Source organism: Triturus cristatus, chromosome 6 (genome assembly GCF_964204655.1).
Source record: "Triturus cristatus chromosome 6, aTriCri1.1, whole genome shotgun sequence".
Lineage (NCBI taxonomy): Eukaryota > Metazoa > Chordata > Amphibia > Caudata > Salamandridae > Triturus > Triturus cristatus.
The window spans coordinates 793,821,924-793,837,882 of record NC_140589.1 but is presented as its reverse complement, the minus strand read 5'-3'; positions in this window follow the sequence as shown (position 1 = coordinate 793,837,882).

The window sequence follows — 15,959 nt, the reverse complement described above, 5'->3', positions numbered from 1 at the left end:
GTACCCCCCGTGTATGTACACCCGTGTACGTTCGAGTCGTACCCCCACCCGTGTATGTACACCCGTGTACGTGTCGTACCCCCCCGTGTATGCACACCTGTGTACGTGTCGTACCCCCGTGTATGTACACCCGTGTACGTTCGAGTCGTACCCCCACCCGTGTATGTACACCCATGTACATGTCGTACCCCTCGTGTATGTACACCCGTGTACATGTCGTACCCCCCGTGTATGTACACCCGTGTACGTTCGAGTCGTACCCCCACCCGTGTACGTGTCGTACCCCCGTGTATGTACACCCGTGTACGTGTCGTACCCCCGTGTATGTACACCCATGTACGTTCGAGTCGTACCCCCACCCGTGTATGTACGCTCTGGGGGTACGCACCGTACATACACGGGTGGGGGTACGACTCGAACGTACACGGGTGTACATACACGGAGGTACGACACGTACACGGGTGTACATACATGGGTGGGGGTACGACTTGAACGTACGGGGGCTGGGGGGCGGCGCATACGTACGGGGGCTGGGGGGGGTCGGCGCGTACATACGGGGGCTGGGGGGGTCGGCGCATACATACGGGGCTGGGGGGGGTACGGCGCGTACCGGGCCACCTACTCTGGTCGTTACGACCGACGGTTCGTACCCGGTTTTTACTGGATCGTAATCGGCACCTGGGTGTAAGGCAGGTGGAGCAGAGAGATGCACTAGAATGTGCACCTCATGCACTTCTTATTCCACTGTGGTAGTCCTGAACCACCTGTAGGACTCCGAGGTTTAAATTGCAAAGCCAGCAAAAGGAACTGCATCTCCCCTGTCCGCATTGCAGATCCTGTACCTTACCACTAAGGCAGCACGTGAATGCTGAAATACATATGTACATTCTCACCATTAGTGCTTTAGGTGCTGGGTCCTGGCAGTGCACAGCACCAACTGTTGCAAAAATGAGGTGGTGAGACACGTCCCTCTCAGACCTCTAATTTTCTGTCCTCAGCTTCAAAACAAAAACACACTCAAAAGGTGAAGGGAGGATGCTTGCAATACGTCTAACCACTTGGCAATCGCTCGTGATAGCATTCCAATCCGTTTTTCTTTTTTCAACCATGCCATCTCAGATTAGACCCAGCTGTTTGCAAATCAGTCTTGACCCTACTGCAGTAGGAACAGTCCAGCCTGAACTGCCAGTTTAGGCCCTCTCTGAACCAGAGCACAAGCAACCCAAGACCGGTTTCGCCCTGACTGGGGCTCTTCGCCTGGGTGTAGCTTGGGTCCAGGTGCACAGTGAGCAAGAGACCCATGTCTAGGCATAACCTTAATCAATTAGGGCGGTACATCAAACTCACAAAATTTGATGGACGAACGCTTGCAAATAAGTCTAACCACTGGCAATAACTTGGGATGGCAGTCCAACCTGTTATTCTTTCGCCCCCATGCCATCGCAGATTAAACGCAGCTATATGCAAATCAGTCTTGACCCTGCTGCAGTAGGAACAGTCCAGCCCGAACTGCTAGGCCAGACACTCTCCAAACCGGAGCACAAGCAACCCAAGACCAGTTTTGCCCTGACTGGGGTGCTTTGGTTGGGTTTAACTTGGTTCCAGTGGCACAATGAGCAAGGGACTCAAACGTGGGCATACCCTTGGCCTCTTAGAGCAGCACATCAAGCACAAAAAAGGTGATGGAAGGATGCTTGCAATAAGTATAGGCACTAGCTATCGTTCAGCATAGCATTCCAACCCATCATTCCTTTGCCCACATGCCACCTCAGATTAGACAAAGCAATATGCAAATCAGTCTTGATCCTGCTCGAATAGGAACAGTTCAGACCAAACTGCCGAGCCAGGCCCTCTCCAAACCAGAGCACAAGCAACCTAAGACCAGTTTTGTCCTGATTTGGGCTCTTCGGTTGGGTGTAGCTTGGTTCCAGTGGCAGAGTGAGCCACTTAAATGGCATGGTGATCAAAAAAATGATGGGTTGGGATGCTACCCAGAGCAATTCCCAGTAGTTAGGTAAATCACAAGAATTCCGTCCATCACCTTTTGTACAGTTCATTTTCCACCCTAAGGGGCATTGGATGTGGCTCCCATGCTCACTGGAGCCAAGCTGTACCCAGCTGATGAGCCCATAACCAGGGCAAAACTGGTTCAGGGTTGCTTGTGTTCCAGTTCAGGGAGGATCTGGCCCGGCAGTTCGGGCTGGACTGTTCCCATTGAGGAGCAGGGTCAGGACTTATTTGTATAGGGATGGGTCGAAAATGAGGTGTCAAAGTGAGCAAAAGAATGTTGGGTTGGGATGGTACTCCAAGTGATTGCCAGTGATTAGACAAATAGCAAGCATTCCTCTGTTTCACTTTTTGTGTGTTTCAGACCAAAAGCAAGCATTGGCAAAGCAATTAGGTCTGGCTTTGGCCACCAGTCTTTTGGCAATAACTGCTCTGTTTTATCATGGTTTTTGCAAACTTTTATTGTATGGGAAGCTGCTGTGCATTCATCAATCTAAACAAAATCACTGGCTAAACAATTTTTTTTTGTTTTGGTCTCAAGAAAGCACACATTAACATAGTACCTCGGGCCACTAAAAGGGAACTACTTTGTATGTTGTTGTGCTCCTTTTGGAAGGACAGCAAACCTTAAGGCATAGAGAAGTCAACCAATGGCTAAAGTGGGCTGATACCTTGCCCCTTAATGCATACTGGATTGGGTGGAAGAAAAATGTGAATGACGCAACCACAGACACTTGGATTAAGTCTGGCTGAAAACTCATAAAGGAAACTATGTCATGCACTTAATTTGAGAAAAATAAAAAAAAGGTCTTGGCTAACAGACACTTAAAAAACCTGTCAGTCTGGCATTGACTGCCAGCCTCCTGCCTTTGGGAAAGTATGAAAAGAAAGAAAGAGAGAAGGGAAGGGAAGGGAAAGAAGAAAGAAGAAAGAGAAAGAGAAAAGAAAGAAAGAAAGAAAAGAAAGAAGGAAAGAAAGAAAGAAAGAAAGAAAGAAAGAAAGAAAGAAAGAAAGAAAGAAAGAAAGAAAGAAAGAAAGAAAGAAAGAAAGAAAGAAAGAAAGAAAGAAGAGATTACAGACAGACAGGGTTGCAAAGATAGAGCACCTCATGAGCTTAAATTCAGATTTCACATGAGTGGCTGGTATAGTGCGAAAAGGCGGCAGACATATAAATAAACGCCTCTTCAAAAGGAACTTACAACTGCATTGGCAGAAGACCGGAACCGATGAAGATGGAATGTGCCGTGCACTCGCATCAGGTATAAAGCTCCTACTATCACATTAGGCTCTACAAACAAAGGCAACACTATAGCAATAATAATGTTACAAAAAAACACTGGCACTGAAGGAAACTACCTTGTGTGCAGATGTGCTCCTTGCAAAAGGCTAAATGCATTCAATTAAAGTGAAGTCAGCCAGTGGCTTATAACCAGGACTTACTTCATTGCCTAGGAAACTTGTGTACAGTAGGGGATGGGTACACATTCTCTGCAGATTGACATGTATTTTTCAATTCAAGTAGAATTGCAATGTAAAGCTTGTTTAAAAGCATATTCATAATTAAAGTTGAAAAATAATGTGAAAGCTGTGGAATGCGGTCGAATGGGTAAACTTAGCAAAAATATAACAAAGAGAGAGCCCGATATAGTAAAGATACACCGGTGGAGGCATTAGAATACCTTAGAGGAACTCTCAATGCCGGGGGAGTGCCCGTATTGATTATGCGTGACTTATCTGTAGCATTTGGCACGGTCCCCCACTCGATGCTGCCGGACCGTTTTAGGATATTGGAGTAAAAGGGCAGGCCTTGGATTGGCTAACATCATTTTTAGCTAAGAGGTAGCATCATTTTTAGCTAAGAGGAGGAGTTCATCGAATTGGCACGGTGGGCGATGCTTACAAATTCTGTAAGCACCGAGTGGACCCTATGATGGACCTACTGTGAACACCTGACTGCGGCCTGCTATATAGAAAATGCCCCTCTCATATGTCTCGTCTCCATCCTCTCTTTCAGAATAGATAGAACTTTGCACTAGAATTCATGTCTGAAAAAGGATAACAATAAGTCAGAAGAGCTCTGGTTGAGCACTATAAAAAGGCTGAGTGTTTGCTCCACAAATTTCATTACAAAAGAAGCTGGAACGTATATGTATGTGTAGTCTGGAGATGAGGCTGGACAGGACATATATCAGAGATAGCTAAATATAAGTATATAAACAATACAGAAATTGAGTGTGTTTTAGCAAAGATCTGCTTCTACGAAGATGGTAAGCAACATAATAAATGACCCTTTATGGAAAGGGTAACACATCCATAGAACCTTGTACCAGAAGGGGTGGTGGTGACAAAAACCTTCAAGGGAGTATAATCTAAAAAGTTTCCCATTTGCAGTCAGTTAAAGCAGCATAAGAAAGGAAGAAAAATTGCTTCTGCTCTGGTGGAGATATTACACAGATTGAGAGTGCTGTTTGCTGTCAACATATCCTAAGATCTGAAATCACTGGAGAAGGAGATGCCAGAAATAATCAACAGATCTCTCTCTCCAAATTACTCCCGGTTATCTTCTGATGACCACTGAAATACCGAATACCCAAGGCTTGGAAAGGGGAGAGCAACTATTCACAAGATGGGAATCCAGCAGTTGGCAGCACTAGTTGTAGGATTTAGCATCCTTGAACTGCAGAGGTCCCATGTGGTGTGTGCTTTGAGATCTGGATCCTACATACTGTACATGCCTGTTACCTGTTGTGAGGTTGGTCCATTCCTGGGTGAAGACCGGGGTGCAGCACTTTTGTGATCCTGGGCAGTCGCCCTCTTGGTTGCACTTTGGAGGAGGTAGAGGAGTTGCACACCTTGTAACTGGCACCGGGCACTCGCCAGGTTTCTCTGTAGGAGTGTAAATCACAATCCTCAAACTCACAAACCCTCCTCTGGCATTTGCAGCATGTTAATCCTTCGGAATTGGTCAACGACAATTGATTTTACCCTCTTGATTATGTGGAACAATGTGTAATAAATCTGTGTTACTGCTTCTTCCACAACTCAAGGACGAAAACGTGCATGGTCAGGCCTATTTGTTTAGCTCGTTGATGCATTTTATTTATGTTTTATTTTTCATAGCGCTGCACTATCTCGAAGCTAAGTATTAATTTGTGGAGGCAATGATCAGTATTAGAAATATAGTGCTTGACACTGTCAGCTTGTGATAAATTTAAAGCACACGCCGCACTGTTTCTCAAAATATATTAAATTAAAACATTCGGATTTATTTTTCTGAGGTGGCATTCCATAGGAATTAATATCAAAGGAAAATATGACTACATTGTGCAGGCTTACACAGTGTATTATATGTTCAAGGTCATGCGGTAGCATATACTCTGAAAATTTGCAACCCTACCCAAATAAGTCAAGGCACAATAGCTGAGGGCCTATTGAGGGAGGGCGGCGGCACTCACACACCTCCCTTGGACTGCTGCATTGTCTGTGATTGAATACCAAGCTGTAATGTCATTCAGTAGCCCTGCTGATATTATGGGTGAGAGGTTGAGTTTCCCAGGATTGAATTACAGCGTTGGAATTTACTTCAGGCTATCAATTATTTACATTTCACAGCTTTAAAAAATGATAATTGCATTGTGCTTTTTTCAAAACCAAGAAATAACAACATATTTAATGGAAAGCAGAAGGCTGTTTCCTGATCAATGGCTCCTTGGATAGGGGCACTGTTTAAATGCGAATGATCAAAAACGAAATAGATATTTCGGTTCGAACTACATGTTTGTGGAAAATGTCCTTGTGCTAATATACAGTACATCCTGATACATGTGCAATCTGATGCAGAAATTATGTTTGTAATTCCTCATTGTCGTAAGGAGAGCATGGAAAAGGAGACATTCAGGGCCATATTTAATAACTTGCGTCACCCTTGCACCACACAACGGGACGCAAGAGCGGCCCAACTCACAAGGTAGATTTATCAAGCCATGCAAGGCCATCTTGCTTGGCCCTAAGTGGCTTGATAAATTACTCTGCCCCAGAGAGGCATTTCATGGGTGCTGCGTCAGTATCCCCACACAACACCCACTGATTTTGGCGCATTCCCAGATTTATAATTACTGGTAGGCCTGAAAATTCACCAAAATGCTACACATTCACAGGGGAGGCGTATCGAGCAGAAATATATTTATTTCTCCTCGTTTCTTCCTCTTTCCATATGTGCAGCACAGATAGAAAGAGGAAATTGCCTCAGGGGATTGTTTTTGTGCAAGAAGGTGTCCCATCCTGCACAAAGACAATGTTGCTAACAATGCAGACACCCTTGCATGGTTGCAGGCATCCTGGCGTTGGCACTAGGCAGCACATTGTGCGCCAGCACTGGGAAAAGAATGTACCGTATTTTTTTTTTAAACATAAATGAAAGGCATTGTCATTTACAATGCCAATGGCTTAAACTTGAGCAAATGCGAAACCTATTGCATTGCAAATGCTTGTAGTAAATTTCTAACAAGTTTGCCTGTGTGTGTGAGAGACAGGAGACAGCCATTTTCGTTTGATTTCTAGGATAATTTAACTTTTCAGTGTGGGGGGAGGGGATGTGCTCAAGTCCTTCATGCTATCTCTCCAGCTGGGAGGACCTGAATGTCTCATGGAGAGAGAGGACGTGGGTAAACCTCAATTTAAATTGATAGTTTATAAAAAATGATCTTCAAGATATTCCTGCTTCCTACCGTGACACAATGCTATTAGTGAACTAAGGGGTAGATCAGTAGTCATGGCCACTGCACATGTGGCCCAGATTCCTATTATATATATGAAACAACATGGTGTGCATCCTAAACTTGTGTATTTAAAGGTGCTCTCATATGTGGTAATGAAAAAACAAGGAGGTTAGACAAAATAAAATTGCCTAAGATCACACAATTTGGTGAAGCTTGGAAGCATGGATTGAGCCCACATGTTCTGTTTTCACATTGTGCAATGTAGATCTTGGAACCTTGAGGCTCTCTAAGTCACTCGTTTCTCGCTCATGTGAGGACTGTTATGCCTCACCACTTTCAAAAGTCAGCAGCCATTACTAGTAAATCTTCTACTAATGCATTTCTTGGTCTTGTTTTTTGTCACCAAAGTTCAGCTAATCACAGTTTTATTCAGTGTTCCCCCTTTGTGCAGATTATATTTTAGACTGACTAACTCCTCAAACACAAGACCACCAACAATTGTAATATATGAATACACTGGTGGGTATATACACAAGAACGTGTGATAACGACCTCAAGAGAAGCTTAACGCAACTCTCAACATCGCAGCCCATCGCGGGAAAATAAACCTGTGTCAACGTGGAATACACAACAAGGCGGTACCATTCGATAGTCTGCCAAACCCGTGGACAAGGTCCGCGATACACCCACCTCGATGGAGATGAAAACACAAACCACAACACAAAAACCTGCGATGGACCAAAGCACGATGAGGAAATCAGCGATAAGCAGCGCCAGGCCTGCAACACACACCTGGCAGGGGGGAAAAATCACCATGAAAGTAGAAAAAACACCAAAACACAAACTGACCAACACCCAAGCACCATGGAGGCAGTCGGAGCAGGTGCAGAGGACGAGCACAACCCCACAAGCACCCCGGACGACCAGCCCGGGACCTCGGGGACAGGGAAGGGCAAGGACAAGAAGAAGAGGAAGACAAAGTTCAATCCACAGGCGAACAGGATCATAGTCACGGAGTGGATGAAACACCATCAACAACTGTTTGTCACCTCCAACGTGTCATTGGGCACCAAAAATGGAATATGGCGGGACATCGTGGACAAGGTGAATGCCGTCGGAGAGCACAAGAGGAAAATGGACGAGGTCAAGAGGCGATGGAATGACATCAAGAGAAAGACCACCATCTTGCCTTGACATTGCTGGGCCACAGTCAACACCCCCTGCAGAGCCGTCCCAGCCACTCTTCACTGATGATGGGGAGGACAACCCCAGCATCGATGCACAAGCCCTCCTAGACATCATTAACATCATCCGCGACTCACCTCCAGGATCAGGAATGACCAGCTGCATCGAGGAGACCCCAACCACCACCCAAACCAACCAGCAGGAGGCACCCACAGCCCCAGCAATGTCCCAAGACCCCCAGGAACAACACACGGCCTTCCAACGCCATGTGCTGGAGGCCCAGAGGGAGATGGCTGAGCAGGTGCAGCTGGGGTTCGACCTCATGCCCACCAAAACTGGATGCCATCCATGGGTGTCTAAGCCTGCTCCATGGTCTCCAATGATCCCGGACTGACATCGCTGGAGTCCTGATGCCGAGAGAAGAACACCTGTCTGCTCAGAGGGGCACCAGCGATACCAGCCATGAGCTGGCACACATGCAGAGGCTCATGGAGGACATGGTGCTGATGGAGGCGGAGAGGATGGCAGCCACCGCTGTACATCAGCGAAATGTAGCTGGGCTCTACCATTCCCTGCAGATCATCATCATGGTATTGCTGCCACTGCCTCACAGTGCAGCAGACGTATCCACTCTGGCACCTAATGTGTCAGTAGCACACAGTGCCTCAGCCGGTACTGCAAAACCCACAGGTGGGGCAGAGCACACATCCGAGGACGAGGACGTGTATGGGTTTATGATCAGGAGGTACTGGCATTCATTTCCGCCACCCTGCCTGTTTCTGCTTGGTGCCGCACATGACCTCATGACCTTCCACTGACCCCCAATGCACTCCGATGCACTCATCTTGGACAGCGACATGGACTTCCATATCCTGTTTGAAGACCAATGACACGGCGACCAGACTGCGGACTGTACCCTTCCTCTTCCGCAGTACTTGTCATCCACGGATGGACTCTGGCTGGCCCTCCACGGGCCCATATTGTGTAGTGTGCTCGGCTTTGCCCTGTACCGCTCCAGCTGCAGAACTGCACTGGATGTGCAATAAACATCCAGTGACGCACTGCTGTGTCATGTCTTTCATCATTCATGTATGAATGGGTGGATGAATGTAGAGACAGTGATTTTCCTTGCGTCAATGATGCTCATCCTGTGGGATGCCAGTCAGAGGGTGCTACATTGCATATTGTGTATCGGGTCCCGTGAAAACTACAACAGGGACACACGCATCAGTCAGTTCCATGTCCGGACATGGACTAAACCATGCCCAGAGCCCACGAATCATTGTTATGAGCCCTGCGCTGGTCAGGCGTATGGCAGGCCAGAACACTCCGCTTAAGCTCCAAGGGGGTGCCCTCATTGCTACCCGTCATAGGCGTACTCGCTGGTGGTATGCAGGTCACTGGTCTAGTTGTCAGCATGTCACAGCTACTCCCTGAGGGCAGGTGTGCACGCATATCACACCCATCTGGCACAGGTGTCACAGGCCATGTGACTCCGCCAACATAAGGGGCCGACGACGTCACATTCCCCTCTGCCGGTGGTGACTGGATGACGGACGCTCCACGGTTCTAAATCATAAAGGACCCATGAGTAGTTGCGCACAGGGTTAGTGGCACCCGAGGCCTTGCTGCCGTCACGGGCCTACCTTCACGTGGCGCTGACTGGGGTTGCACAGAGTTAGTGGCACTCGGAGCATTGCGGCCAGCACAGGCACCCACCCATGGGACGGCGACTTTGGGTGCACTGAGTTAGTTGCACCTTAAGCTGCTGAGCGGGTGTGCAGCCTGCGATGATGCCGGGTGCAATGGTATGTCCTATGCCATGGAGTAATCAAGTCCCAGCACCAAACGTGAGACCTGGTGGCCTGCGGAGCGGTGCTGCATGGTGCGAAGGGTGCCATGTCCATGGGCCCCAGGCTTGTGGCTTGCAGCAGCACGTGGTGGGACCTCCTGTCTACGCGCCGGTGACGGAAGGTGAGCAGTGAGGCCTGGGTGTGCATGGGCGGTCATGCTCCGATGGGCAGCAGGAGGGGTTGGGGTGCCTCTGCCTGGGTGTGCATGGGCGGGCAAGCGATGCTGTCTTGTGAAATTGTGTGTACTGTGCCAATCATGTATCTGGACTCTGTTTCAGATGATGGCTCTGTCTCAGATGTGTGACCTAATGTACTGCTATACATACCGGCAAGTGGTTGGAGACACTCTGGTGGCAGCAGGTGAGCTTTCTTCTTCTCTCTCTCTCTCCCCTTCTCTTCTTCTCTCTCTCTCTCTCTCTCTCTCTCCCCACTCTTTTTCTCTCTCTCTCTCCCCCTCTCTTCTTCTCTCTCCCTCCCCCTCTCTTCTTCTCTCTCTCTCCCCCTCTCTTCTTCTCTCTCTCTCCCCCTCTCTTCTTCTCTCTCTTTCCCCCTCTCTTCTTCTCTCTCTCTCTCCCCCTCTCTTCTTATCTCTCTCTCTCCCTCTCTTCCTCTCTCTCTCCTTCGCTCTCTCTCTGTCCTTTGATGTGCGCAGGACACACCTTCTCTTCATGATTTTTGTCTTGCAGGCTGTGGCCTACGGATTGTCCCGAGGGGATCCGCCATGTGTCTTAATTTCATTTCAGTGTTCATTTTAATCAAGTTTCGTTTGTTGCTTCGAACGTGAAAGTGATGCTTATTTTTGTGCATGTCACCAGTTGTGATTGTGCGACATCAAGCGGATTATTTTGTAAATGTTTAGGTGTAGCTGAAGTGCCATGTCTTTTGTCGGGGGTGCCGGGGAGGGGGGGGGTGTCCTGGGGGTGGTGGCGGCGGGTGTTGTTGCCCTTTCGGACCTCGGGCTGCTTGTTCAGTGTCCCGGGTACATATGTTGTTCATCAGGTGTGGCTGTGGGCTGTGCTCCCTTTTGTGGTGTAGGCTGTGGTCCAACTTTGCACCAGGTCAGAGCAGGTGTTATTTTCCTGCTGCTAACATGCCTTATCGCCTGTTTTGTGTTCTTATCGCAGTTCTGGCCGGTCGTTGTGAATGTTGTGGAGTGGTGTTGTCGCAGCTTTTGGCACGGGAACGCCTACTCTGCATCTCATTAGCGATAGTTGCGGGGGTCATCTGGGGCGATGTTTTTTGCGGCTGCTATCGCGGGTAAACTGGTGCTGTGGGCTGTTAACATCAGCTTGTGATTGGGGCGATAAGTTTATCGCAACTTTGGCTGCGATAAAGTGCCATTAACTCGGCGATAGATCCTTGTGAATATCCCCCTGAATTTAGTACGTATAAACCTTTCCAAAAATATCAGTTATTTTGTATTGTGCCCATCATTACTGATTTTGAAGCTCAAAATGAAGTGTTTATTCACACCAGACACAATTAGTAACTGTCAGAAGAATTTAAACTTCACCAAGAAAGTTTTCTAAACTTTCTAAATTTAAGATGGATCTGTGCGCTCTAGATTTTGTCATGCTGCTAGAGGCATTTCTGAAGGGAGATGAAATCTGTACTGATTTTGTGAGTGTGTTTCATGAGAAATGGGGGAGTTAAAAGGTTTTTAACTCAAAGAGCTTTTGAAGGAGGACCTGGTTCCAATTACACATATGATTACTCGGGATTACATTTACTGAGAACACCATAGAGCCAGGCATGACAGAAGCTGTTGTGGAACCTGAGTCAGCTAGCTTATAGCTTCTGCCATTATATACCAGTGTTAGCCATATTAGATGGCTTGCCATTACTAAATAGAGCAGGCTTGATTTCAAATCTATAATTACATTGTGCATCACAAGCATAGGACCCTGAAAATGTGCAGGGACTGGGGAATAATGACTTCCTTCTCCCCACTTCTTATGAGCCTATAGAAAGCAGAATAAGAAGGGTTAGAGAAGGAAAACATAATACAGCGAATATTTGGAGCACCTTTCAATAGTTGCTCTTGCACTATGTGAGGGACTTCAATAGTGTTAATCAAGCGTATACATGTCCTATGTAGAGGCCGTCCAGACAAAAGAATGCAGGCATGTTTAGCATGATCAATGTGTCTTCCATTTGCCATCAATATTCTAGGTCGCTTATTTTCTCACACCTTTGGGTGCATATTGCTTTCAATACCTTTTCATAGCAGGTTTTTTACACCATCAAATGTTGTTATATTGTTCTTTGCTGGGGTTAGTCATGATGGTATCTTGGTATATGGAAAGTGTTAGAAATGGGATTTCTGGTTGGCTAGGGCTTGCGCCAAAGCCAGGCAGAAACCACCACTCTAGTCAGGGCTGGGGAGTTACACACCAAAGATAACATCTGCTCACCCCCTTGGTAGCTTGGCACGAGCAGTCAGGCTTATCCCGGAGGCAATGTGTAAAGCGTTTGCGCGCGCACCCAGCAACAACACCCAAGGCCCACCACAAAAGAAACTCCACACAAGGTATTATATAAAAATAGCCTTTGTATTATACCAAAACACATTAGATAAAAACACACACTTTACAATGTGCCAACAGGCACGGGCAGAGTTTACAAGGGATTATATGTACAGGGGACAGGGCCACATGGACCACTGTCAGGAATTAGCACTTTGTAGAAATTAGCACTTAGAACATAGAAATAATACTGTAGAACATAGCACCTACAATCACTGTAGCACTAAATAACACATGTACCACACAACCAGTAACTACTGGTAACAGGTAAGTACCACCTACGCAACCCTAACTGCCTTAGGAGAATGTCACCTGTACTAGGGAGAATAACCACCTAAGTATCACAATACCTGTAGGGGTAAACGCACATTACACATGATGCATCACATTCAGAGGTGTAGGGAAGGAAAACACATGATGCATAACATACATTCAGCGGTGTAAAACAAGGCACATGATGCATAAAAACACATTCAGAGGTGCAGGTTTGGAACAATAGCGAGAAACTCACATAAGCCACCACTTGTGGCAGTCCCTAGGCCAACTGGCCTTGTCGGGGCTAGGACGCCCTGTCCAGCAAGGCTGCGCCAGCTGCGCAAGCCAAAAGCGTAAAGGCCACAACCTAAACGTTGCAGCTGCCCACTAAGCGCTGGGCAGCTGGAGAAATAAGCCTGGGCACCACTGTGCCTTTTTAAATCAAATGACCCAGTCACGTGGAGCCTCTCTGGGCTCTAAAGTAATGATGCCCCCAAGAACGTGGGAGCCTCACTGGACTCGTGCAATAAATAATGCCCCCGAGAACGTTGTAGAGCCGAGCGCGGAACCAACCAAGGCACCCCGTCTTTGGAGCCTCGTGGGCTCTGTTAACAATATGCCCCCGTGGAGCCTTCGAGGCTCTCAATGATAATGCTCCTGCAGTTAGAGTGGCCCCGGCGGGTCGAGCAGCAGGACAAGCACGGGGCGCTGCAGAGGAGGTGGGTGCCCCCTCTCTGGGGCCCTTGCAACTAAAATCACCCCCACACTCACCGGGACACTGTACGCGCTGCTCCGTTGTCTCCGGTGACGTCGCGTTGACTCGCTGTCTCCTCTCCTCACCCAGGAGCGCGGGGTAGGCTCCCGTCCGCTCCTTCTCGGTTCCCCCCTGGGCTGAAATCGCGCGGGGCTCCCTCAGCTCACGGGAGCCCCCGTCACGTCCTCTTTGTCCGCTTCTCCCCTCGGGATGCCCTGGGCGCGGGGCTTCCCTTCGGCCCCGCCCACCGCCAAGGTTAGCAGGGTTCCGTTTCTGGGTCGCCGCGGACAGCGCGGTGGCCCTCAGGATCTCAGCGGCCGCAACGCGGGGTAGGCACCCGCTATCCAACAAACACCAAGTGCGGCAAAGCGGGGCAGGCGACCGCCACAAAGGACGCACCAAGACGGGGTGGGCACCCGCTCACCAATGGAGACACAAGGCAGGGTAGGCACCCGCTCTGCAACGATTAGGGTTACGAGGGAATCTCCGTGCTGGGGATTCCCTTTTCGAACGTTTCGTAGTTCCGGGCTGCCGCCGAAGTCCAGAAGCGCTGCTCCTTGGGACAGCAAAGCGCTCCTCAGAAATAGAAAACAAAAGCGCTTCTCAGGGAAACAATGCGCCTCCTCAGCAGTGGGAAGCCAAGCGCTCCCCGAGAAAGACCGAGCGCCTCTTCCTAGGAAGGAAACAAAGCGCTTCTCAGGCGTCCCAATGCCAAATCCAGGGAAAGTCTTTTTAGGAGGCAAGGGCTGGGCCCAGGGGCCAGCTCACAGGGCCCTCCAGGCAGGGAGGCAGTCCCCAGTGGCGGTCTCTCCTGGCGCCCAGCAGCAGCAGCAGGCCCCCCCTTAAGGATCCGCAAGAGAACAAATTGTAAGGGGACACAGCCCCTTCTTATACTGTAAAACCCTTTGTCTCAAGGTGCAGGGAAGGGGCGAACCAGTTACAACTGGTTCCTGAGCACTTTGTTTTGCAAAGCCCCTCTCCCTATTCACTGGCAGGGCTAGGGTCATCAGTCGCACCACAGGGGGCGGAGCCAGCATTGTGTAGGGAAAACCCAGCCCTATTCAGGACCCAGGTGTACTCCTCCCACCCATCTAGCTGCTGATCTCCCCATTCACCACTGGGTGACTCATCCTGCCTCGGGGGATTCCCTAGCCCGTCACATGACCTCAACCAGCCAATCGCCAGTCAAGGCACACATTTCATACTGCACACAGAAGTGCCCACTTCTAGAAGTGGCACTTCCACACTAGGTACATGCACGCCGCACACATCATCGCGCAGCATTTCATCACACGAGTCCGCACATACCAAACTCGAGCCTGCATACCCCATGCATCAGGAACTACCAGGGACACATACATCCCCCATGCATCCCTATGGGAGGGCAGGCCAACCTCACTACACGCACGCACTTTACCCTGGGACACAGTGGTAAAAGTGCGCAGAGGCCAAAAATCACTAACACAAGTCACAGTTAAAAAGCGAAAAGTTTCAGGGGTGAACCTGCCAGAAGGGCCAAGTCCAACAGAAAGGAAGTGAATGAACAAGAATGTGGGTTTAAGAGAGAGTTACCCCTTAGGATGAAGGAAGGTCAACCCAGATGAAAAACATATAATGCATGAATGCTGCTTGTGTCATATTTCTATCATAGTACATAAATGAAAGGTAGGAAGCCAAAGAGATGATATTGTCAGAAAGTGTGTTCCAGCAGCTACTGTGCCTTATGTTCCATATCAGACCGGATTAACACACCTGTGTCCCTATTCTGTTATTTTTTAAATCTATCTACTAGGAGATAGTAATTTATTTTGTCTGGGCTAGCATCTTGGCATGGTGTCAGGCTCGATAATCCATTTTTTTTTAATGGAACAAACCTACTTAAACCTTGCCTACAAACGGTACCACAGTTCCTCAACTCAATCTAAAGCGACCCAATGTTCTTGTATGTTTTGACACTCTGTGGTGGTGTTCACCTACCAGGTTCCCTCCTTTGTTTCTATTACTAATTTCTGGAGTGTCTGCATCAGCCTATCAAAGACCTAGTATTTGTCCACACAGCAGCACTGGCATTACATTTTCGTGGCTCAATCCAACATCTTCAGCAGTTCCTACTTCATGACCTTGCAGATCCAACATGTACCTTGCCTGCATCATATAATTGCAGGTCCCATGTACTGCAGTTCCAGCGTCTCGCCTTTGCGACTCCAACCTGTGTCTTCACGAACTCCACCACTATGTACTAGCAGCTTTCAGCCTTCGCATCCCTCAGACTATCTATATGAGCACCAGAAAAGATGCCTGTGAAGCACATAGTAAGATCTAATTGTAATTGCAGAACATATGGCCCTTAGATCATGTCAGATAATATAGACTGGGCACTCTTTTATTTAATATGTAAACTAGCCTCTACTCATAGGTACTGTCTTTGTACATCTGACGTCAGTGTAATCTCTACACCGTTCACTGCCTTGATTGGCTACCATGTACCAGTCTCCTTCTCTCATTATTCTATTTTCTCCCTTGTACCTGCCATAGCCTTTTCTAAAGGATGACTGAGTGTGTGCAGGGGGATAGGTGTATTGAGACTGGACATCACATGCCTCTGTGACCACTGGTTGATTTGACACTTTTATTTTAAGATAGATTATATGATACAGCGGTT